At 37.5% G+C, this 24,450-nt stretch overlaps 1 protein-coding gene and 1 non-coding gene across 4 annotated transcripts in view; both read left to right on the top strand.

Moving 5' to 3' along the window:
* Positions 1 to 24,450, top strand: part of FUT9 (fucosyltransferase 9) — a 171,551-nt gene that overhangs the window by 9,189 nt on the left and 137,912 nt on the right. The gene's annotated exons all lie outside the window — the stretch shown is intronic.
* On the top strand, positions 6,733 to 6,895 carry LOC132237825 (U1 spliceosomal RNA). The gene has a single exon (XR_009453651.1). It is a non-coding gene; the product is annotated as a U1 spliceosomal RNA (small nuclear RNA).

Below are 24,450 nucleotides of genomic sequence, written 5' to 3'. Positions count from 1 at the left end.
AGATCAAGGTAAGGAGGCAGAGAGGGATTGGAGAGCAAGGAAAGAGAGAGGCTTCATATGTTCAGTTTCCAGTAATGTGGCAATGGCTCATGGAATAACCAAATGAACTTTTCAGTAATTTTGGCCCACCCAATACTTTGCAGGGGGGAAGCAAGGGCCCCCTGGCTGATAGTACCTATGTCAGCCTTCGGAATACCTGGACTCAAAAACATAGCCTCTTGTCTTTTTTGCTAGTACCATGGGATGTGTGACCTTTGACTGAATCAATTTTGGCTCACACAGTGGTGACCTTCTTTAAGGCATTCACCTTAATTTTGCACATTTGCTATCCTGTTCTCTACATAACATCTTTTAAGTTCCTGATGGTTTCAGTATCAGGGTTGGGGGAGTTTTCTTGCACAGTGGTGATGACCTTAAGAATTTATCTAGATTTCTTCAGGTCTCTATCTCATTATTTAGTCAGTCAGCTCCATCAGAATTCTAAACTCGATCCAAGGCAGTAAGAGCTCAGATGGTAGCCAATGGCTCATCTATAGTTTCCCACAGGAAGATTTCTGTCTCAGGAAAATTTTCCTAAGACATCCAATGCATCCTTATAGTAGTCAGAATTCACTACTAAAAAATCAGAGATTTTACTAACATGATAGAATGAAGGAGAGGTTTAGCCATAAGATAACCTATTATTTACCATTATTCCTGAACAAAAAATATGCTCCATACCTCGTCTTTTCACATGTGAACCAGTCAAACTTAATGATTCACCTGTTTATGGTCATGGAGTTCCCCTTTTCACTCTCAATTTATGTGCGCATCTCCCTAACTGCTGGGAGAGCAGCCTTCGGCTTACCCAGTACAAATCTTAGTACTAAGTCATGAGTAGTACTGAAGATCAGAGTCTGGCTATTGGACTGGCAAGGAGGTCCTTCTACTTAGGAGGGAATTAGCAACAAAACAGCATTTTGGCATTTGTATTTTATATATTTCTTGTTACTTAGCTGGCAGCAACCTCCTCAGTCTCCCTTCATTACCAAGCAAAACCATGGAAACTCATTTATTTATTGCCCAATTGACTATATAATTTCTACTGATTCCCATAGACTTCCCTCAGATTCCATTAAATTACCTGTTGTCCCTCATTCTCTCTTTTCCAGAAAGAGAGCCATGTCTCTGTCAGCATCCCCTCTTCATCAGCAACATTATCAAAACCTCCGCAGGGTCTGAGGTGTTACTCTGCTTTTAAGCTGACAGGAAAGCCTGCCACAGATTCATGCATGCTGGTAGAAGACTTTAGACATCTGGATCAGAGATGAAGGGAAATTTATTATACACAGCAACAGCAGCAGGAAGAGTATCTGATTTTAGCACTGGTCCCCAATTTCCATAAGGCAACACAGAGCAGACCAGATCATATCTAAACATAAGAAAGGGACTGAATTTAAGAAATACCAAGCCAAACTTTTTAAATGAATGGTTAGCTTGCTTCCCTTTGCTCTGGAAGGAGATGTTGTTTCTATCTTCTAACACTGTTTGCTTTACAAATATCTTTTTAAAAATAGTTCAGAACAAAAGTAGGCAGTGCTTTTTTAATAAAATATGCAGAAATGTGAGAGACCCCTGGGAAATTGTTTTCCAACAAAAACAAAGAACTTCAATAAATGTTTGTTTTTGTAGGCTCCTTATCTATGGTACTAGAGGCCTGGTACACAAAAATTTGTGCACTCGGGAGGGTCCCTCAGCCCGGCCTGTGCCCTCTCTCAGTCTGGGACCCCTCAGGGAATGACCACCTGCTGGCTTAGGCCCACTCCCCGGGGAATTGGGCCTAAGCTGGGAGTCAGACATCCCTCTGGCAATCCAGGAGCCCTCGGGGGATGTCCACTTGCCAGTGGGGAGCAGGCCTAGCTGCAGTCGGACATCCTTAGCGCTGCTAAGGAGGCGGGAGAGGCTTCCACCACCACCGCTGTACTGGCAGCCGTCAGCCTGGCTTGTGGCTGAGCAGAGCTCCCCCTGTGGGAGCACACTGACCACCGGAGGCGGCTCCTGCATTGAGTGTCTGCCCCCTGGTGGTCAGTGTGTGTCATAGTGACCAGTGATTCCTAGTATCTCTGCTGTTAGGGTCAATTTGCATATTACCTTTTTATTATGTAGGATGATATAGGTTCATCCTTGCTATTTCCTAATGATGGGATGCTTTAAACATGTGAGAGCTAAGATTGATGAATTTTCAAGAAGAACAAAACCAAGAAGGAAACTTTTAAAGCAAATATATTGTATTTAAAGTGTTCCCCTAGGCTATTAATTAGTTACTCCTGACCGTGTAAGTTATAGTGTAAGGCATAACAAAGAATTGAGAATTTTTATGTCAGGAAGTTGAAATTTTAGCCTAAACCACAGGGTATCAGAAATGTCTGTTTTGTGTTATTGTAGTACAGAGAACCTGTGGTTTGCGACCCCTTTGGGGGTCAAATGACCCTTTCACAGGGGTCGCCTAAGACCATCGGAAAATACATATGTAATTACATATTGTTTTTGTGATTAATCACTACGCTTTAATTATGTTAAATTTGTAACCATGAAAATACATCCTGCGTATCAGATATTTACATTACGATTTCCCATGTTTTTGCTTAATTTTGCCATGGAAAGCATGATTCATATTAGCTCTTCGTGCTCATTATATGCTCTTCCTGCATTGTTATATATTATTCTGAAGAGTTAAAAATTCTCCTAGTTGGCACAGAAGAGTGAATGTCACTTGCCATATATATATGATTGGAAAACACACTCATTTCATTATTACAAAATGCAATGCTTATGTCTTTTCAAATTAATAATTATGAAGAAAGTACATTTAATGACTGAGAATTTATAGTGGCAGTCAGTGTTTTAGGGACTTCTGCATATTATCTAATTTCACATTCACAACAATCATGCAAAATTTTTACATAATGGGAAATAGAGTTAAAGGTATTTTACGTTGGTGTCTCAGCTAGTACATTGTCAGATGGGAATATTAACCCAGTTATGTCTAATCACAGATCTATGCTTTTCTTCTATAAAAAATAGTGCAGTGCTACCATGGAGCTCTATTAGGACATAGTCAGCGATTTTCAAACTTTTTCAACTCATGGCACACATAAACTAATTACTAAAATTCTGTGGCACACCAAAAAATATATTGTATTTTTTGCCGATCTGACAAACAAAAGGTATAATTTTGATTCATTCACACTGAACTGCTTTTGTATTGGCTGTCATCATTTCTTTTTATTTGACAACCCAAGGGAAAAGAGGTCAGTGCCCCTGACTAAATACCCAGATATCACGTTTTATTCTTGCAGCACAACAGTGTGCTTCTTGGAGCACAGAGTTGAAAATTGTTAACTTAGGTAAATATTTGTCTTTATCAGTTTGTAACTTGCTGCTTTGTCCCCTCTTCCCTTTACATTATTTTTAAGTAATGCTGGAAGTCAATTCCAGCATGTCATAATTGCAAGAGTTTCATTGAAAGGTTGATGGAACGTGATCGCCTGTTGGGAATGGCTAAAGGCATTTCCCCAAACTTGAAAAGGAATGATTGTTTGCTGCCAGACAGCTCAGGGCATCTTAATCTACATGTTATTGCCTCCTCCTGGCCAAACACCTGAACAGCCATAGGCAAATTCTTCCAATCTGACAATGGATTCTGTACCTAACCCTACCCTTTGAAGTGTATATTTCCACCTCGCCTTAGAACAATTTGTGTTAATAAATAGCAAGGGGTCCTGAGACAAGGAGAACTTAGTTTCTTTAGCTAGGCTCCTCTGACCCCCAAATGCCTTTCAAAATTATGCTTCATCTCTGGACTCTTATTTAAGTTACACACAGCCCTTCTCCAGATTGCTGAACCCTTCTCGATGCTGGAACAAGAACCCCGGCAAAGTAATATCTTCATCTCTTCCTTTGTTGTGCAAACTGGCCACTATCCTTTAAACAGCCACAGAACCTTTTCCCAACTGTCTCCCCGCCTGCTTAGAAGGGCTCATTCTTTCCTCCCATTTCTACCCCAGTGTAGAATAGTATGTGCTTTTCAGGCCACTTTGTTTTCAATACAATTTAATATCAATCAGAGTAATTCTTTTGTATTTTGATACGAGGGGCTTGGTTTAAAAAGAAACCTTCCTCCATAGGCTTGTTGCTTATGGTTTTGTTTTTGGAACATGAGTAAGCAATAGAAGGCAGGAGAAACTGAAAATTAGAGGGGGGAAAGGGTGGGGAGAAGTGCACAGACAGGGTTGGCAGTATTGGTTATAACAGTAATAATGATCGGCGCACAGTAGTGACCAAAACTGCAAAGACAGCCATGCACAAGCAACAGTCATTTGAACATCAGAGGGGAAAAAACCCAATCTGACAGAGAAATGAAGTAAGAACATCTGTGCATAAGGGCTAAAGGTAAAGGGAAGTATGCTTATCTTGAGTCTACCTCTTTAATAAAGGAGAAAAGTCAGAGGCTTTGAAATTTCTAATCTAGGGGTAGAAGTCCATAGATAATATAGGTATGTGACTCCTAGATTTTGATGTTTAAATAAAGCTATGCATTTAATTTTGTGACCCACCTCTCAATTTCTAAAAGTTTATAAGTTATATAAAATGTATAGGTTTTACTATAAATATAAAGTACTTTTAAATGCTTCAATCAGACAGTCAGACCTCAGAGGGAAGGTAGGGGAGGGTGAGGGTAAAGAGGAGAGATCAACCAAAGGACTTATATGCAAGCATATAGACCTAACCAATGGACACAGACAACAGCGGGGTGAGGGCATGAGTGAGGGGGGGGGGGGAGGGGGGAGGGGGTAATGTGGGGATAAGGACACATATGTAATAACTTAATCAATAAAAAATGTAAAAAAAAAAATACGAAATAAATAAATAAATAAATGCTTCAAGATGTCACAAAACTAGTAAGGGGCATTAGAATTTGAATATTTACATGCCTATAACTAAGCAAATATTTTACACATCTTCCATTCATTTATTCCTCATGGGACATAATTTTCTAAAATATCTCATGGTAAGTTCAACGTTAATGAACATTGTTACCTTCAGTTCACCTCTACAAATATTTATTGAATGTCTTCCATGCATTGGTTGGGGAACTAGACACTAGGAGTATGAAGATTAATAAATAACCAGTTTCAGAGGAATGCAGCGGTGGAAACATATAAATATATCAAACCAATGTGATGCTGTAAGGTCATAATGTGGTACAAATAAGCTTGTGTATTATACCAGTACAGAGAAGATCAAGTGAAATAATGTACATCAACACTTCGGAATGCTATTTGCAAAAGCCAAGTTGCATGTTTAATAAGATATATACAAATGTTCAAATGACAAGAAATTAAAAATAAGAGAAATAATCATTTCTGTGCTGTGTATAACTTATGAGGAATCATTGAAATGTACTTTACTTTTATATGTTTTGTAACATTATTTCATTTGATCTTCCAGTAAGCCTGTTACTGGAATACACTTTTTAGATTGATAAGTAGATAAGAGTATGGTAATTCAGAGGGGTTACAAGGCTTGTTGGAGAGATAGTGTGCTGGAGCCAAGATTAGAAATATACAGAGACAGCTAACCTCCAGAAAGAATTAGAGTAGTTGTCCCCCAAGAATATAATACAGTGCAGCAACTTGGACTGTTAAAAGATAATCTGTCCTCACCAACTGCACACTGCTTTTTTTAACAGATGGTGTATCCTTAGATGATACTACTGAATACTAGTATTTGTACCACAGTAACTTGTATCATCGAGACAAGGGTGCTACTCACATCAGTTTTGCAGGCCCAGGTTTGTTTGCAAAGTGTTTCTTACAGGACTGTGAAAGAAGTAGAAACTGAGAGGAAGATTTAGAAAATTTTATAGGAAGCTGAAAGTAATTTATGTCTCTTAAATCTAATAATAAAAAATGTGGGCTTATATTAGTGTCTTTTTCATTTCTTGTTGTCTAATTTATTTGTAATTGCATTTTAGAAAACTATTGATTCATGAAGAATAGAACATTTAAAAATAAAACTAGTGCTTCACTGCAATTAGTTGGAGAAGCACTGATCCCCAGGCATGCAAACTAAATAAATAAAAATAAGACAAGTGCAACAGAGCTGTGACCAAACTTGGCCTATGGCGTTCCAATTTCCAAGCTTGCCTTTACTCTAAAATTGAGACCTATACACCAGGAATACCTTGTTCTCACCTCATTTTCAGTCTATATTGAACCCTATGGAATATAGTGTTGAATGCAATAAAGATACTATGAAAAATTCAGCTCATAACATTATGCAGGTCCTTTTAAAATGATCTACAGAAGAAATATTTCTCACACTTTGTTTTCAGAGGAGTCATACTGATTTTATTACTGATCTTATTGATTATGTAATTCCCCCTTTCAGTGGTTGCTAAGAGGTTCAGAGTCAAATTTTTGTCCCTCATAATGGTTAAGAGGCTGTGGTATATATTTTTAAATTATACGATTTAATTTATGAATGCTCTTACTTAATTTTGTGTCTCCTATCCTATTTGGCCAGCAAATTATTTTTTTTTCATAATACATTTAAATTTGTAGCAAAGTAAGGAACAACTAGAAAGAAAGGTAAGAGGATGTTTGGGAGAAAGGAGGGAGGGAGGGTTGGAAGGAAGGAAGAAAGATATACTCAAATGTGGTTAAATATTGCTTATTAAAAATCTGAATAATACTTACCCGGCAGGGGAGATACCATGATCACGAAGGTGGTTCCCCAGGGTGAGGCTTATCCACTGCACTCTGGATGTGCTGACCCCTGCGATTTCCTCAAATGTGGGAAACGCAACTGCATAATTTGTGGTAGTGGGGAACTGCATTTGTGCTCTCCCCTATTTATAAAAATAAAAAAATCTGAATAAGCCTGAAGTACATTAATTCTTATTACAAGGTACTCTCATTGCTACCTAGTGAAAAAGAATCTGAGAACAATATAGGTTAGAAATTTCAATGTTAAAATAAATTATTGGGGGGAATTTACTATAATTTTCTATACATAAAAGTGGACAGTAAAATTTGTTTCCTCCATTCAGAACTAGCTGTTCTTAATCAGGTATGAATACTGGGAGTCACTTCATTATTATTTCCATGTTCATGCATTCTCACAATGTTTCAGGTTCCTGATGTAAGCCAGGCCCTGTGTGTGTGCAGGCTGTGTAATCTTAGAGATAACAGCATCCCACTGAGATATGTGCTTTCATACCTAATGGCAACCTGAGGAGTAGATGAACAGTACATATTATTACAGCAGTGGCACGAAAACTTCAGGTCATATTTGCACCCAGTTCAACTCAGTACAACAATTTTGTGATTCCCAGAAGGAAGTTTATATGCTGCTAACCAGAAAACAATCCAACCTATTAAGAAAAAGTACATGTGATTTTCAGCTCTCTGCAATGTATAATTAATTATACCTTATGCAGATAAACAGAAAATGAGTTTAAAAGCAAACAACTCTGCTGGTAAAAGTATGAAAGATATTGGAGCCCATTTATTATCAGTAGTTTCATAACCATTGCTCAGCATTGCTCTAAGGTTTTGAATATATTGGGTTGAATTTTATGGAAGAAAAGTAATTGTACTTCATCTCTAAGGCTTACTAAGAACTTCTTGATTTCTAATTAAAGCTGCTAAGTAGTTAGTGAACTTCTTCTATTGAATAGAGGCATTTTTCTTGCTGGTGAGAAAGAACCACCTACAATGGGGGAAAGCAATCCATAGATAGAAAAAAAATTGCTTATAAGAGAAAATGAATCCTCATTAAATTGAAATGGCAGGGTCCAGAAAACATACAAGTCACAATTAATTACCTAGCCTGGAAATTGACCAAATCCTTGGAAACTGTCCAAGGTCAATTTGCCTTCATCCTAAAATTATTCTCCTGAAGTACACAAGCGTATTGACATAGACCAGAATATATACAGCCCAGAATAAATTAGAAAGTTTATTTCCAACCCCAAAATTATGCAGATGAGCTTTTATCTCAAATTTGTCTTTCTGATATACCAAAATATAAACACATATGCACATTCAAATACCCATATACATACATACATACTTATGTACATACAAACACAAACTGATGAATATCTAAGTACACATACAAATATACTCACATTCAAATGTAGGACACATACATACACTTATAAACATATTTATGTATAACACATCCATAAATATATACACCAACAGATAGAGATACACTCACATATGCATATCTAACTGATTTAAATATTCTAACTTCAGAAAATGTCAATTCCTAAATTTGCTATAAAGACAAACGCAAAGACTTCCACCTTGAGAGGGGAAACCATGGGACAAACGAGGACAGGAAAGATGAATCCAATACAGAGCTAGCTGAGCAGGGTAGATCTGCCCTTCCTTTGTAGTATTTTTCCAGTATTCTTTTCTTCTTTTTTTTTTAATCTAAATTTTATTTTATTTTTTTAATTACATCTTTATTGTTCAGATTATTACATTTGTTCCTTCCCCCCCCCCCCACAACTCCCCTCCACCCAGTTCCCACCCCACCCTCTGCCCTTACTCCCCACCCACTGTCCTCATTCATAGGTGCGCGATTTTTGTCCAGTCTCTTCCCGCATCCCCCACACCCCTCTCCCCCCCAAGAATAGTCAGTCCATTCCCTTTCTATGCCCCTGATTCTATTGTAATCACCAGTTCACTCTGTTCATCAGATTATGTATTCCCTTGATTTTTAGATACATTTGTTGATAGATGTGTATTTGTCATTCATAATTTGTATCTTTACCTTTTTCTTCTTCTTCCTCTTCTTAAAGGATACCTTTCAGCATTTCATATAATACTGGCTTGGTGGTGATGAACTCCTTTAGCTTTTTCTTATCTGTGAAGCTCTTTATCTGACCTTCAATTCTGAATGATAGCTTTGCTGGATAAAGTAATCTTGGTTGTAGGTTCTTGGCATTCATCACTTTGAATATTTCTTGCCACTTCCTTCTGGCCTGCAAAGTTTCTGTTGAGAAATCAGCTGACAGTCATATGGGTACTCCCTTGTAGGTAACTGACTGTCTTTCTCTTGCTGCTTTTAAGAGTCTCTCTTTGTCTTTTGCTCATGGCATTTTAATTATGATGTGTCTTGGTGTGGTCCTCTTTGGATTCATTTTGTTTGGGGTTCTCTGCACTTTCTGGACTTGGAAGTCTATTTCTTTCACCAGGTATGGGAAGTTTTCTGTCATTATTTCTTCAAATAGGTTTTCAATATCTTGCTCTCTCTCTTCTTCTGGCACCCCTATAATTTGGATGTTGGTACGCTTGAAGCTGTCCCAGAGGCTCCTTACGCTATCTTCGTATTTTTGGATTCTTTTTTCATTTTGCTTTTCTGGTTGGGTGTTTTTTGCTTCTTCGTATTTCAAATCTTTGACTTGATTCTTGCGATCCTCTGGTCTGCTGTTGGGAGTCTGTATAATATTCTTTATTTTAGTCAGTGTATGCTTAATTTCTAGTTGGTCCTTTATCACAACATCGAGGGTCTCACTAGATTTCTTGAGGATCTCACTACATTTATCGGCGGTCTCACCAGTCTTTTCGAGGGCCTTACTAAATTTATCGGTGGCTTCTAGACAGTTCTTGAAACAAAAGTGTGGTTTTGAACTCTATATCCAGCAGTTTGCTTTCCTCCATTTCTGTCATTTGTGTCCTGTTTCTTTGTCTCCGCATTTTTTATGCTTTCTTGGTGCACCCCCTTGTGGTCTTTGTGCACAGTCTTGTTGTAGTTAAGCCTTGATTGTTGTAGGTAACACTGAGGGGAGGGGGATTTGACCTCCAGGCCAATTGGCTGTGAGAATCAGCTGTGTCTGCAGTGGGAGAACTTCTGTCCTGATCTCTAAGGAGGTGCTAATCTAGCCTCTGCCTGAGGCTATCCAGCAAATGCCTGCGTGCAAGGCTGGGCGGGGCGGGTCCCAGGGGATCAACAGGGCTGGTGGAGTGAGCAGTTATGGATGCTCTCAGTCGTGCTTTCAGAAGCTCTACTTTTCAGTGTCCCAGCAATTGCTGCAAGCACCTTACTGAGAAAGCTGCCCTCTAGTTCCAACTGATGCCAGACAGTCCCGCTTCTCCCTTTTGAGTCTGGGTCCCCAGAGACTTGCCCGGAGCTGGAGCTCAGAGCCTGAGACTCCCTCCCAATTGAAAAAGACAACCCCCCCACCCTCAGCCTCCAGCCCACTCCGCATGCACCTCTGCACCTTAGTATTGTACTTCCGCACCGCACCTCCTCTGAGTCTCGGTATGCCTTTCTCTTTCCTTCTAGTTGTAGAATTTCCACTCAGCCAGCCTTCCTGTGGTTCTTGATGATGTCCATTCCGTCTTTTAGTTGTCTTTTTGAAGTGGTTGTGCGAGGCAGCAATCTCCGGTGTTTACCTATGCTGCCATCTTGGTTTCTCCAGTATTCTCTTCTTATTCCTATTTTATTTTTCATCATTGTGGATTCCTCTTGTCCTTTGGCTCCATCCTGGAGCACTTCAGCCCTCAGCATGAAGCAGGCCCAGGAGCAGAGACAATCTCTGCATCTACTTGGGAAGAGGTAGATATACATCATCGTTAAACTTGTTAAAAGGAGTGTGTCATCACGTAAAGATAATTGTATGTGGCATTATGCTTAGGCACTCTAAAACCGTATTACCCACTAGGACAGTCCCTGCTTTACCTAGGAAATGGTATATAAATATGAAATCAAATCTGCAGAGCAAAAGAAAAAAAACAAAACAATGAATGGATACCTAAATGGTTTGTAAGTATAAATCACATAGAAAAAAAGAACAGTGCATGTTTTTACACCATTTGCTTGAATAATTGTCTTTATTCAACAAACAGCTAGCATCTAAAAGAGCAAGATAAATGCTCTAGATTAGCAAATAAATAAACGGGCATGAATCAATTTGAGATGCTACAGAAAAGAATGGTTCTTTTCCGATACTTCCTACTCATAGTGGCAATTTAGCTCTGTGATTAGGAAACCATCACCTACACCCTTTCCATCTTGCCTATCTGGACACCAACCTTGCCCTTGCCTTGAACACAGGCAAGAGTCCTTGTTTAATGAGTGCAAAATGCTTCACCCAGGGTAAAGAAAGAGAAATTAACCTTACTTTTTTTTTTGCTTTTTCAGCTTTTAAATTTATAATAAAGATTTATTTGGGCAGCACCTGCCCATTATTCACAAAGCTGTGATAAATGCATTAGAAAACTAAAAGTACTTAGATAAGAGGAGATAAGCAATGACTTAAATAAGAGGGCATAGGCAAATCTGTTTTCTAAAAGCTCTTACCAGAGAGGGATGAATAACCATCAACTCAATTAACTCACATGAGGTCATAGAGTTACTAAACATAAGAAATCTTTATTGGAAATAAAATGATTCAGCCATCTTCTCTAATATATTATACCCTTTCTAGAATACCCTTTCTACTACCACAAAACAAAAGAGAGGGAGGGAGAAAAAGAGGGAGGGAGTGGGGAGAAAGGAGAGATACTGATTTAATTTCATTGTGAAGCATTATTGAGTGACTACTATTGGTATGACAAAAGGTGCATGAATATTTTAAAAACATCTTATTTCCTCTCATTTCTTTTCTTGGCTCAGTAAATGTCACTGTGAATTTATTCATGAAGATTCATACTCTGTTCATTTCTATCTCTACCTCCTTTGCCACCCTTAACCTATTCCTCTTTATCTTATTTGGTTTTCTTTTATCCCTTAATCTATACATCTCACATTCTTCTAATACATTTAGTTCCTTCTATTTTAAGAAGTCTGCAAATATGGGAATTCACAGATTTGCAGACTAATGTGGCATCTATCCAGGATAAACTCAAAAGCTACCTTAATTTGAGGCAGATATAGTATGAAAATGCAAGTCTAACCCCTACAAATGAATCATATGGTTTTAAATCCTTTATATGTTTTGAATAAAAACATTTACACTTCAGCACTAACCCATTTGGCTCAGTGGATAGAGTGACGGCCTGCGGACTGAAGGGTTCCAGGTTCGATTCTGGTCAAGGGCATGTACCTTGGTTGTGGGCACATCCTCAGTAGGGGGTGTGCAGGAGGCAGCTGATCTATGTTTCTCTCTCATCAATGTTTCTAATTCTCTGTCCCTCTCCCTTCCTCTCTGTAAAAAATCAATAAAATATATTAAAAACAAACAAAAATACATTTACACTTTAAAAAGGAGATTCTATATAAATACTAAGTAGCTTAATATAATAAACTAGTTTTGATCTTCAAAGTACCCTTTTAAACTAATATTTGCCCTAATTTGGAAAGGTTCTGAGCAGATTTTCCTGCCATAAGTATAACAAATTCTGAAGACTAAAGGCATCTCTGAGATTTGCAACTATAATGAAAGAAAACCTACATCAGTGGTAATCAGATGCAGTGAGTCTATCCGTAGATTGCATAATCATTATTGTCCTGTATGGTTATTAGGCATAAATGCTAAGTGATTCACATAAACGACTGTCATTAGAATTACATAGCCAAACTAACATTTTGGTTTTTCTCTTCCCACTTTGTGAGTGGGACCATTAGTGGTGATAGCTCCCCCAAATGTGTGTATTTAATCAAGATTATCTTTAACATAAACATTACACATAATATAAATAAGTGCTTCTTCTTTGATTAAAACAAAATGCAGAATCTTAAGGTTTTTGTTTCATTGGATGGCTCCTGGACCTAAGTTCCAAATTAAAAACCCCTGCTGTGGTTTGTCTGTATTTGGGGACATCGTGGAGAAAAAGGAAGGAATAATTATCATTATCTTCCTTTGTGCTTTTACATGATCGCTGTGTTCTCAAACTTTAATATTTGTATGAGTCATCTGAAGATATTGTTAAAACGGATGTTTCTTAATCAATAGATTTGGGCCAGGATCTGGGATACCTAACAAACTCAGAGGTGAACTGTTACTCTGTGAACTACACTTTATGTAGCAAGGTTTATGTAGCTCTAAAGGTAGAGACCATCTAGTTCAGTGGTTCATAACCAGGAGCCTATAAATCGCTTAAGCCAGCAGTTCTCAACCTGTGGGTCTCAACCCCTTGGCGGTTGAACGACCCTTTCACAGGGGTCTTGTATGTGCCTAAGACCATCCTGCATATCAGATATTTACATTATGATTCATAACAGTAGCAACATTACAGTTATGAAGTAGCAACGAAAATAATTTTATGGTTGGGTCACAACATGAGGAACTGTATTTAAAGGGCCAGAAGGTTGAGAACCACTGCTTAAGCACAGGTTTTAGGATTCCATGAGTTCCAGTAAATCAGTGCAAAATTGTATGTTTGTGAATATGAAGATTTTTTTTTTTCATTTCTGGAGAGTGAGTTTATAGTTATGAAATTCTACAAGAGGTCTATGAACTAATTAAGATAAGTAGCTATTGATTTAATTCATTCAATTTTTAGATGAGGAAGCTAAGTCTAAGAAAGCTAAATTTTCTGGCGCACACAATTAGTTATAAAGCTAGGATTTGCATCCAGGTCTCTGGGACCTAACCCACAGGCTTTTTAATGGTACTAGATTGTCTTTCAAGCTTTGATTAGAGAGGAAGAAGGTTTAAGAATCCAATAAATAAACGAAGTAATGAAGGAACAAATAAACAAATGAATATGAATCCATTAATGCAAATGAATTTTTTAAAAATTTATATTTTCTTCCAGGGAAAAGCATACTTGGCCTTGCCCTAGTTTAGAAGAGAAAACTGATAGTATTAATGATATTTAATGACTTTGATATGGAAGAAGGTAGGAAACAGCAAACACTTGAAGAAAGGGGAATAGAGACAACAAACTCATACTTTAAAGATTAACCACTCAACTTACCATTATCTCTATCTGAATAAAACTCTGCAAATGCTCAACCATTAGTCTTAGTGTGAAAATAATCAATTATTAAATGTTGACAAAAGAATCTTTGAATCCTCTTTCCAGAGAAATTTGCAAACTATATCATGTTTTCATTAGCCACTTATGCTGAATTAAGAATATAGATAGCAGAGATACAGGTTCTTAAAAGAATTACTCCAATGACAGGTGAGATGAATGGGACAGTAGTTTGTTTGTTTGTTTGTTTGTTTTCCTGTAAATATATTTATTTATTTACTTATTTTGAGAGAGAAACTTTGATTTATTTTTCCACTTATTTATGCACCCATTGGTTGCTCTTGTATGTGCCGGGACCGGAGATCTAGCCAGCAACCTGGGCATATGGGGACCACTCTCTAACCAACTGAGCTACCCAGCCAAGGCTTGCAGAGTAGTTTAATAGTTTCAGACAGGAGAGCTAATTAGGGTCTAATACAGACACTCCAACACATGCACCTGAGACCTCCATCCTCGCCATAGGTATGCGCTGCCTTGAACTGAGAGCAATGCTTCATTAATTTTCCCAAAAGTCAATGGACTATAAGTAGGGTGTGTAAAATGGCAATGGACACATCAGATTAACAAATTGCAGCATGTACTAGTATAATCATAGAAATTTTAAAAGGTATAGTTTTCCATTTAATTTTCAGTTATGAAATCAAATCAGAAGAGGAGTAAAATTTTCAGAGGAAAGATGCAAAAATGATTGCAAATATTCATCAGAGAGGATCCCCATCATATCTGGGTCAAGCAAATTCACTGCTATCTTGGAATCTAAGATGTGACTAATATTAGAAATCTAACAATGTCTCAGGCTTCTGTCAGCAGAATGTCTGCCTAATAAGGCAAACCGCAAACCATATTTTCATTCTTCCTCTTTGCCACGTGTGCCTAAATGATAAAGTTTTCTTATAACTTTATAAATTATATATATGCAAAGTTATATAATATACATTTATAAATAAAAGAAAAATTTTAAAGACTATAAAGGACATATTAGGTAACACTTTAAAATGGATCTGTCATGGTCAAAAGCTGTTTAAAGAATTCAGTAGCGATTTGGCATTTCTAGAGAAGCAGCTTTCTTCCAGGGCAATAGCTGGGGGAGGGGGAATATGTCTAAGACAGTGGTTCTTAACCTTCCTAATGCCACGACCCTTAAATACAGCTCCTCATGTTGTGGTGACCCCCAACCATAACATTATTTTCGTTGCTACTTCATAACTGTAATTTTGCTACTGTTATGAATCGTAATGTAAATATCTGATATGCAGGATGTATTTTCATTGTTACAAATTGAACATAATTAAAGCATAGTGATTAATCACAAAAACAATATGTAATTATATATGTGTTTTCCGATGGTCTTAGGTGACCCTTGTGAAAGGGTCGTTCGACCCCCAAAAGGGGTCACGACCCACAGGTTGAGAACCGCTGGTCTAAGATGTTCCCCATCAGCAACTAGAGATCTATTTAAATGTACCTGTTGGCCCCAGACAATGTGACTCAATGGTTGAGCATCAACCTATGAATCAGGAGGTCACAGTTCAATTTCCCGGTTAGGGCACATGCTTAAGTTGTGGGCTCAATCCCCAGTAGGGATGCACAGGAGGTAGCCGACTGATGATTCTCTCTCATCATTGATGTTTCTATCTCTCTCTCTCACTCTTTCTTCCTCTCTGAAATCAATACAAATATATTTTAAAATAAATAAATTAATTAATTAATGTACCTGTACATTTATATATCTTTGGGAGAGAAAAAAAGTCCATTTAGATCCTCTGCCCATTTTAAATCAAATTGTTTTGTTTTATTGTTATCTAGTTGTTTTAGTTCTTTATATATTTTCGATATTAACCCCTTATTAGATATATGATTTTCTCCCATTCAATAGGCTGTCTTTTTATTTTGTTATGAGTTTCTTTTGTTGTAAAGAAGCTTTATAGTTTGATGTAATCTCACTTGTTTGTTTTTTATTTTCTTGCCATTGCTTTGGTGTCAAATAAAAAAAGTCATTGCTGACAGATTTCAAGAGAGGAAATGCTTGTTTAACTGAATTGAGCACTACTCAATTATATATGTCATTGATGGAAACCAAGGTGATGGAATTCAACTAGTGCCAATTATGTGAATCGCAATCATAAAACATGAGGGGAACTTCACAATCCTCAGGGCATGTTTATAGTGTGGCCCACGCCTTTAACAACAGTCATGTTCACGCTTACTACCTTCTCTCCATTAGCTTCCCATCAATTTGTGAATATGCCTCTAAGTCCCTATTAACTTGTCTTCATTTTATACCTTTATTTTCATTCATTCCATTTCTTCTTCATTTATCCACATCTCAACCCAAGCATTATCTCCTCACAAAGGTTGTCTCAATCACCTTATTTAAAGTAGCCAAAAGCCCTGTCTAGCTCTTTCAATCACAATATCCTGTTTTGTCATCTTCATATTGCTTACACCATTTGAAAAATTTTCCTGTTATCTGTCTTCACTGACAGAAGTAAAGCCACAAGAGACAGATCTTGTTCTTTGTGATGCCTCTATCACCTAACATAATCCAAACATGCAGCAAGCAATCAATAGGTCTGTGTAAGCCTAATGGAATGGATAATATATTTTCTTTACATGATATAGTTTCTTTACATTTTTTTTCTAAAATATGATCTATATAAGGGTTTCTTGCATTAAAAACATGTGAGAAGATCATACCTTTGACTTTTAAATCCAAACTACCTCTCTCTTTCCTATTCTTTCTTGCTTGCTTGCTTTCTTATTTTTCTGCTTTCTTTTCTTCTTAGTTTCAAATGTTTATCAGGTTTCTATCACATGCCTGCTAGGTACCAATAACTAATACAGCATACTATGTACTATGATCTTAAAAAATATTTTTAATTTCTAATTTGCTCTGAATATTGTATGCTATTTTGTTAGGCAGAGATATAAATGATTTGGCCTTGTTATTCAAGTGTTTAACATGGTGCCAATACAGACTTGTTTAAATAGTCCATCTATCTTTAAGGTCCATTTAGAAGAACAAAACATACTATTTACGACTCTGAAAAATTCCAACCAAGAAGGACCACAATAAATTCATTTATTTATCCATCAACTCACTAGTGTAGTCATGTGGTCTAAATAGAGCACTGCCTAGCAGCTGGTATTCCATAAGTGAAAAGGCACAGCGCTGTGAAATCATGGCATGTTCCTGGGACTACAAACACTCAATATGCTTCAAGTACTAAATAGTATTATTGGAATTTGAACTATGCAATGTGGGAGCTAAAGCCCAAGGAGCAATATAAAACTGGGGAATCAACAATCCCCTGGTTTTGGCTTGGTTGTGACATTCAGAGACACTGGAATGGGGTCAGGTTTATTGGAGTTGATGTCACAGCAGTTTCTCTGTACTTGAAATTTATCATTCTGTTTGTTTTTGTTAAATATATAAAATATTTGGTGGGAGAGTGGGAAAGGAAGGTAAATAGATCCACCAGAATTCTCAGATTTTGAACTGAAGTGGTTTTTTTGTTTGTTTGTTTGTTTGTTTGTTTTTGTGGGGTTTTTTTTTGCCTGCCACTCATTGCTTACTCCCTCACCATTAATGGCCTAGTCTTTCTGCTTCTTCCCATACTTGGCCAGTATGCCTCCTAATGTATGCCTTTTGTCTCTTCAGTTTTCACTTCCCTGATCAATCTGGCAAAACACAACTTTGTAAATGCCGTTCATATACCAGTATCTTCCTCACTTAGTAAATAATCTGCAAACTTCTTGAGGACAGGGTTAATGTATAGCATGAATCAGCCACCAAAGTGTCTGATGTAAAATAAATATTTGATGTATTATATTCTCAGTGTTCTCAAGACAGGAAAACCAGGGTGAAGGATTCTTCATCACTTTAGTTTCTCCCTATTGTGCTTAGTGGAATATCTGATTTGTAATCTATATTTAAATTGAAAATTAAGATAAATGATTTTTCATGTGGCTTTTTTTCTAAAGTCATACTTATGCACAGTAAAATAATGGAAACCCTGCAGAGGTATTGGCAGGGTGAGGCGGGAGAAAAAGTCCTGAACCTAGTGACTGCCACTTACCTGGCCCTGGAATGCACTTGAGAGGTGCATCTTTTAACTGCCCTGACCATCCGTTTTCTCCCTCATAAGAGCACATTTGTTAAAGCATCTCTGCCTCTAAATTTTCCTGTTCTATGCTTTTTTGAAACTGTATTCAGGACACGAAACAATCACATTTTTAAAAAATATATTTTTATTAATTTCAGAGAGGAAGGGAGAGGGGGAGAGAGATAGAAACATCAGTGATGAGAGAGAATCATTGACCCCTTGCCTCCTATATGCCCCAAACTGAGAATCAAGCCCACAACCTGTGCATATGCCTTGACCAGGAATTGAATCATGACCTCCTGGTTCATAGGTTGACGCTCAACAACTGAGCCACACCAGCTGGGCAAATAGCAATCACATTTAACATATAAACACATTTATAATCACCACCTCTGCCTTTTGTTAACCTTAATGATTCTCCTCTGGTCATGGCCTAACCATATGTGGAAAAATATTATTGAAGGACAGTATTCTCTCTGATAACTATATTTACATAAAAATAAAGAAAAGAATGGCAATTATTATCTGGATGATTCAGAAAAAGAAAGATTAGCTGGAAATATCAAAGTAATTGAAGCATAATTATTTTTGTCTGAACTTGATCTTTAGCTATCCATGCATAGGGAAGAAATGACTATACAGTTGTATTTCATGTCTCAGTCAGTGAGAAAGAGATAGAAAAATGTATAAATATTGTTAAGGAAGAGACAAAACTATCATTGTTTGCAGACAATATAATTTTATTCTAGAAATTCTGGGAGAATATATATATAGTTAAAAAAATAATTGGCATCCAGCAGAGGACACATCATTAAAATATCTAGAAACTTCCTGCAGAATGCCAAATATTTAACTGATCAACTCTATTTTTAATTGAATTTTAAACAACTGAAGTATTTTTTCTATATTTCTAAAATAAAATCATAATCCTTTCCTGATGACATAGTAATCTCCACAACAACTGGCTCTTGGTTCACAATGAGTTATTATTTAGGTTTAATTTCCAGGACACCTCAAACCATTAAAACAAACAAACAAACAAATAAACAAACAAACCTTAGCACTATTTCAGTTGAGATTATAAAGAGATAAAAATAACTATGAAAAATAGCAACATCTTAAACATTTTAGTGTCACAGAGCCAGTAGGAGTCCAATATATAAATATATACATGTATATGTGCATATATATATATATACCACAAGCACACACACATAAGCTCTTTAAAACCGTCTGTCACACATAAAATATTTATTTAAAATAAAAAATATATTTTAAACAGGAATAAAACTGTACCATACCAGGTATTTTGTGACAAGTTATGTAGTGAGCACGTTTTTATTGTCTTTCACATTTTTTTAATGAACGCACTATAGGACATTATCAAATTGCACTGATGCTACTTTTCCAGAACTTGACTCCAGACTGGAGACTGACTTAACCCTTAGTCTCCTCTCAGGTTCACTCTCCATGCCCTTAGGTTCAGCCTGGTCAAGTGAGTCAGAAATAGATGCCAAATTGTGCCCACAGGCACCAGGGCCTCCCACAGCCTCTGATACATGGTTAAAGTGGGAGTCAGGGCAAACATGGTTATACCACAGGGACACCATCACAACTAGTAATTTTGGACCTGGAGGCAAGCAGCAGAATTCCTGCCCTTAAATATAACTATGGAACTCCTACATAGATGTTAGCAACCATGTCTGCATCTCATAACTTCTTATTTTAACTAACAGCTGCTAAAAAATGTAAATTAAAGTTTTTCACCCTTTAATTTTTTTCTACTTTATTATGGAAATGTAAAACACATGGAAATTTAAAAGAATGTCATATATACCCACTACCTCCTAGATTCTACAACTAGTGTTATATTGCAGTTGCTTTGTGCTTGGATATTCATGTATTTATCCCTCTGTCAATTCATCTTTTTTTAAAATTTTTGATGCAAAGTAAATTGCTGACATCAGTACCCTTCACCTATACACTTCAGTATGCATATCATAAACTAAAGTTCAATGTCGGCTTATGATTCTGTTTTTTCTTTTGAGTATTTTATTGTGGGTTTGAGAGATGTATATTTTAGAGATGAATGAAGTCTTAGATGTAATGAGGCCCTTAATGCTGCTTTGACAATAGGAAACATAGCTAACATTTACTGAGCACTTACCCTGTCTGATAGACTCCGTTTTAAAGATGTTAGGTATATTAACTTACTGCATTCTCATTATATTTCAATGAGATAGGTGCTAGTTTATGCCCTTCCTATGTAATAAAAGCCTAATATGCAAATCGAATGACCAGCAAAACGACTGGTCGCTATGACATGCACTGACCACCAGAGGACAGACACTCAATGTAGGAGCTGCCCCCAGTCCGCGGGCCCCAGGTCGGACAAGGTGGGTGCCAGCGGCGACCCCCCAGTCTCCCTGCAGATCGGCCCTGATAGCTAACCAGGCCTGGGGACCCTAACCATGCATGAATTTCGTGCACCAGGCCTCTAGTTTCACATATAAGGGAATTAGATCCTAGATCAGGTAATTAGGCTTAATTTATTTAGCTTCTTTTATGCAAATAAAATATGCAGTCAGCACTTTAGAAACCTTCATAATTGTGGGTTATCAGACATCAGTCTGGACCATTGTGGTTCTTGACTCAATTTTTATGGTTGTGGCAATAAAAAATACATTAAAAATAGTGAGTTTTCATAAGCCTAATTTTGATCAATTCATAGAATTATAAGATTATAACTCATAATTGTTTGATGTCAGATGACATTGCTTTTTAAAACTTATAATAACAAAAAATGGCAGGTTTATTTGGTATGGTTGGTTGTTTTATTTGTTTTATTGCTCTTACTGGAAAGAAAATATCAATATTATTTTATTTGTACATTTTCTGGTCCATAAAATCCCCAAATCTGGGAACCCCTTGATTTTTAGTATAACTAAATAATTAAAGAAATCTCATACATTTAACTTTTGATTTAAAAACTTAAACTTATACTTATTAGTTTTTAAAGAACAGAGTTGCTGTGAATGATTTATCTTGCTGAAATAACATATTCTCAACAGTGCAGGCTCGAATCAAAAGGTTTCCAACTTTCTTGTTCTGACAGTTGATTCTTATATCCCAGGGATCTTTCTTTTTTTCTTTCTTTTTTTTAAACATAAGATAGAGAGGCTGCAAACACATTTTCAAATGACAAAAATCATAACAATATCAGAATCATTTAAAAATATATTAAAAAAACAGCATTTCTTCTGCTATCTGTAAATCTGATCGAGTTACTAGTCTATATAAGATGAAGTTTCAACCACCTTAAAATTAAATTGTGTTGTCTTTGGCTCAATTAGATTTTGTACCCTTCAATGTCACCTTAGCTCAAACTTGTGCCATTGAAAAGTAATGTTCGATTAAAAAGAACTATAATAATAATTCTGTTTATATGTCTCTATGGATAGGTGGATATGGGAAAAAGGGCAGAACAACAGTACCAAAGACATTATAACTTACATATTTTTGTACATGTCTATATTCAAAAGGAAATGAATGCATATGAGTACAAATGAAAGCCTTTATTCATGGTGATTTTTTCATTATCTACAATTTGCCTCTAAATTGAAGGAATGATTCCATGAGCAAAAACCAAGTTAAGGCAGCATGACCTAAGTAATTGTTCTTAAACCTGACTGATTCCTCATTGAATTTTCTGAATTTAGTCACTTTTTAAAAAATATTTTTTGGGGCTCAGGCAGAAAGACCTTATTTAACAGGACCATTTGCATTTACAGTTACTTAGATTTGAATGGAGATATTCCCCAAATCTGTGTCTCTTAAGGAGCTCAACCATGCTTGATAAACTAAAGTAAAAACAAAACATACAAATAAACATTATTTTTCAATAGTGCTACTGAATCCAATATGTGACATAGTTTCTTCTTATATTGTTTGATATTTGCATTGACACAGAATCTCTCAACTAGCACACAGGTATTACATAACAGAAACTCTTAGTTTAGGCACTGGAATTTTGTTCAGTAGTTTTTTTGGTTTCTCTTCCTGACAACTAAACTTACATTTTTAGAACTGCAATCTGTGCTAAATCTTTGTGATAAAATTGTCTTTAGAAATACCTTTTTTTTAAAGAAAAAGGAAGGGAAAGAGGAAGGGAGAGGGAGAGAGAGGGAAACATCAATGTGGGAGAGAATCATTGATCTGCTGCCTCCTGCACACCCCTACAGGGGATCAATCCCAAAACCCATGCATGTGTCCTGACCAGGAATTGAACCACTGATCTTTGGTTTATGAGCCAACAGTCAACCAGCTGAGCCACTCTGGATGGGCTACAAATACTTTTTTAAATTATCCAATGACCGTAGTAATAAGTCATATGAATTTTAAGGAACACTTTTCTTATTTTTGGTATGAAAGTACTGTATAAATTAATCACTTTATGGTAATTCAATAATGACAATTTTAGAATAAGTAAATTTACTCTGATTATTTTAATATTGGCTGCTGATATTTACAGCCTTATATGTTCTACCTGTCATATAAATATTTTAAAAATGGTTGATATGCCAGATGACTAATATCATTTAGAAAACAAATGCACAATATAGGAAGTTAAGCTAATGTGTGTGCTATAAAAGGGGTGAGCCCTGGTCGTGTTGCTCAATGGTTAGAGCTTTGCCCCTTGCACTGGAGGGTTTTGGGTTTGATTCCTGGTCAAGGGCATGTACCTAGGTTTGGGGTTCCATCACTGGAGTGTGAGGAGGTAGGCAATCAATATATGTCTCTCTCTCTCTCTCTCTCTCTCTCCCCCTCTCTCCCTCTCCCTCTCTCTCTCTCTGTCTCTCTCCCTTCTTCCCTTCCACACTCTCTAAAAAAGAAGGGGTGCCGGGGTCCAACCCCAGCAGGTCCAGGGGTCCCCAAAGGTGTGGACGGAGTCGGCGAAGAAGGAATGGCACGGGAACAGTGTTCAGTTGATCAGCAGCCTAGCCAGGATCTCCAGCCAAGTTCTGGTTTGGATCTCCAGCGAAGTTCTGGTTAGGATCTCCAGCCAGGTTCTGTACAGGTTCTCCAGCCAGGTTCAGTCACCAGGTTCTAGTCAGGTTCTCTTGCCAATTTCTGTAGTCAGGTTCAGTCCAGGATCTTTTGCCATGTTCTCTCCAGCGAAGTTCTTCTGTCTCTAGAGAACGTTCTGTGTAGGCTCTGTGCCTAGGCTCTGTCTCTCTTGGTCCTGTCTTCCAAGCCCTGTGTCTTAGTTCTGTGTTCTGAGTTCTGTCTTCTGAATTCTGTCTCATGAGTTCTGTCTTGTTGATTCTGTTCTAAGTTCTGTGTGTTTCTGTCTTGTTACAACTGTATTTATACCAGTTGATTCAATCCTTTCAATCTCTATTACAAAGGTTAGGGCGTTTCTTATCTCCATTCCAGGGAGTAAAGATTATGTAGCTTAAGCATGATTGTTCATAGTTAAAGTGATTAATTACCCGCCTGGCACTTAGTTGAGGGGTTTTATTCCCTCCCTAACTTCAGGGGAAAATCCCTACCTGGGGATTCAACCTTTCTCGGAGAGGTGACCTTGGTTAAAACACAGCACCAAGAAGGTGAGCAAACATATTCAGAACCGTATGCCATATATGCCAGGTCCCTTGAAACAGCAAGGATGGACCGGCTCCCGGCAAAGGGGATGGTGGTGAGATGGGCCAAGGTCATCAGAGGGGAGATGTTGGGACTCGGGGAGTTAGACATATGGCAGATGAGATTGGTCAAATTGGTCAATCAACCATCATAGCCAGGGGGCAAACAAAGGGGTGAAAACTGAAGAGTAAAGGAAAATTATGCTGGAACGAAGTGTCCAGTAGAAATGTCACAACAGGGGCTCAGCAACCACCAGCAGTCAAACTGGAAGAAATAGAAGGAATAGAAGAAATCAAGGAGAAGAGTAAGTTGAAGCAAGTGGAACTAAGAGGAACTTTAGTCAAACCACCAGCAGTCAAACTGGAAGAAATAGAAGGAATAGAAGAAATCAAGGAGAAGAGTAAGTTGAAGCAAGTGGAACTAAGAGGAACTTTCAGAGTGCCAGAAAGAACTTGACCTGACTTTTAGATGCTGTTCCAGCTGTCTTTTATTTTAGACTAGGGGCCTGGTGCACGAAATTCGTGCACTGGGTGTGTGGGGGGGGGAGTGTCCCTCAGCCCAGCCTGCCCCCCCCTCACATACTGGGAGCCCTCAGGCGTTGACCCCCATCACCCTCCAATCGCAGGATTGGCCCCTTGCCCAGGCCTGACGCCTCTGGCCTAGGCGTCAGGCCCGGGCAGCGGGGACCTGCAGTGGCAGCGGGGGGCGCCGCGATGGTG

This window comes from Myotis daubentonii, chromosome 6, assembly GCF_963259705.1.
Source record: "Myotis daubentonii chromosome 6, mMyoDau2.1, whole genome shotgun sequence".
In the NCBI taxonomy this organism is placed as follows: domain Eukaryota; kingdom Metazoa; phylum Chordata; class Mammalia; order Chiroptera; family Vespertilionidae; genus Myotis; species Myotis daubentonii.
This window is presented reverse-complemented; position numbering and strand designations above follow the sequence as displayed.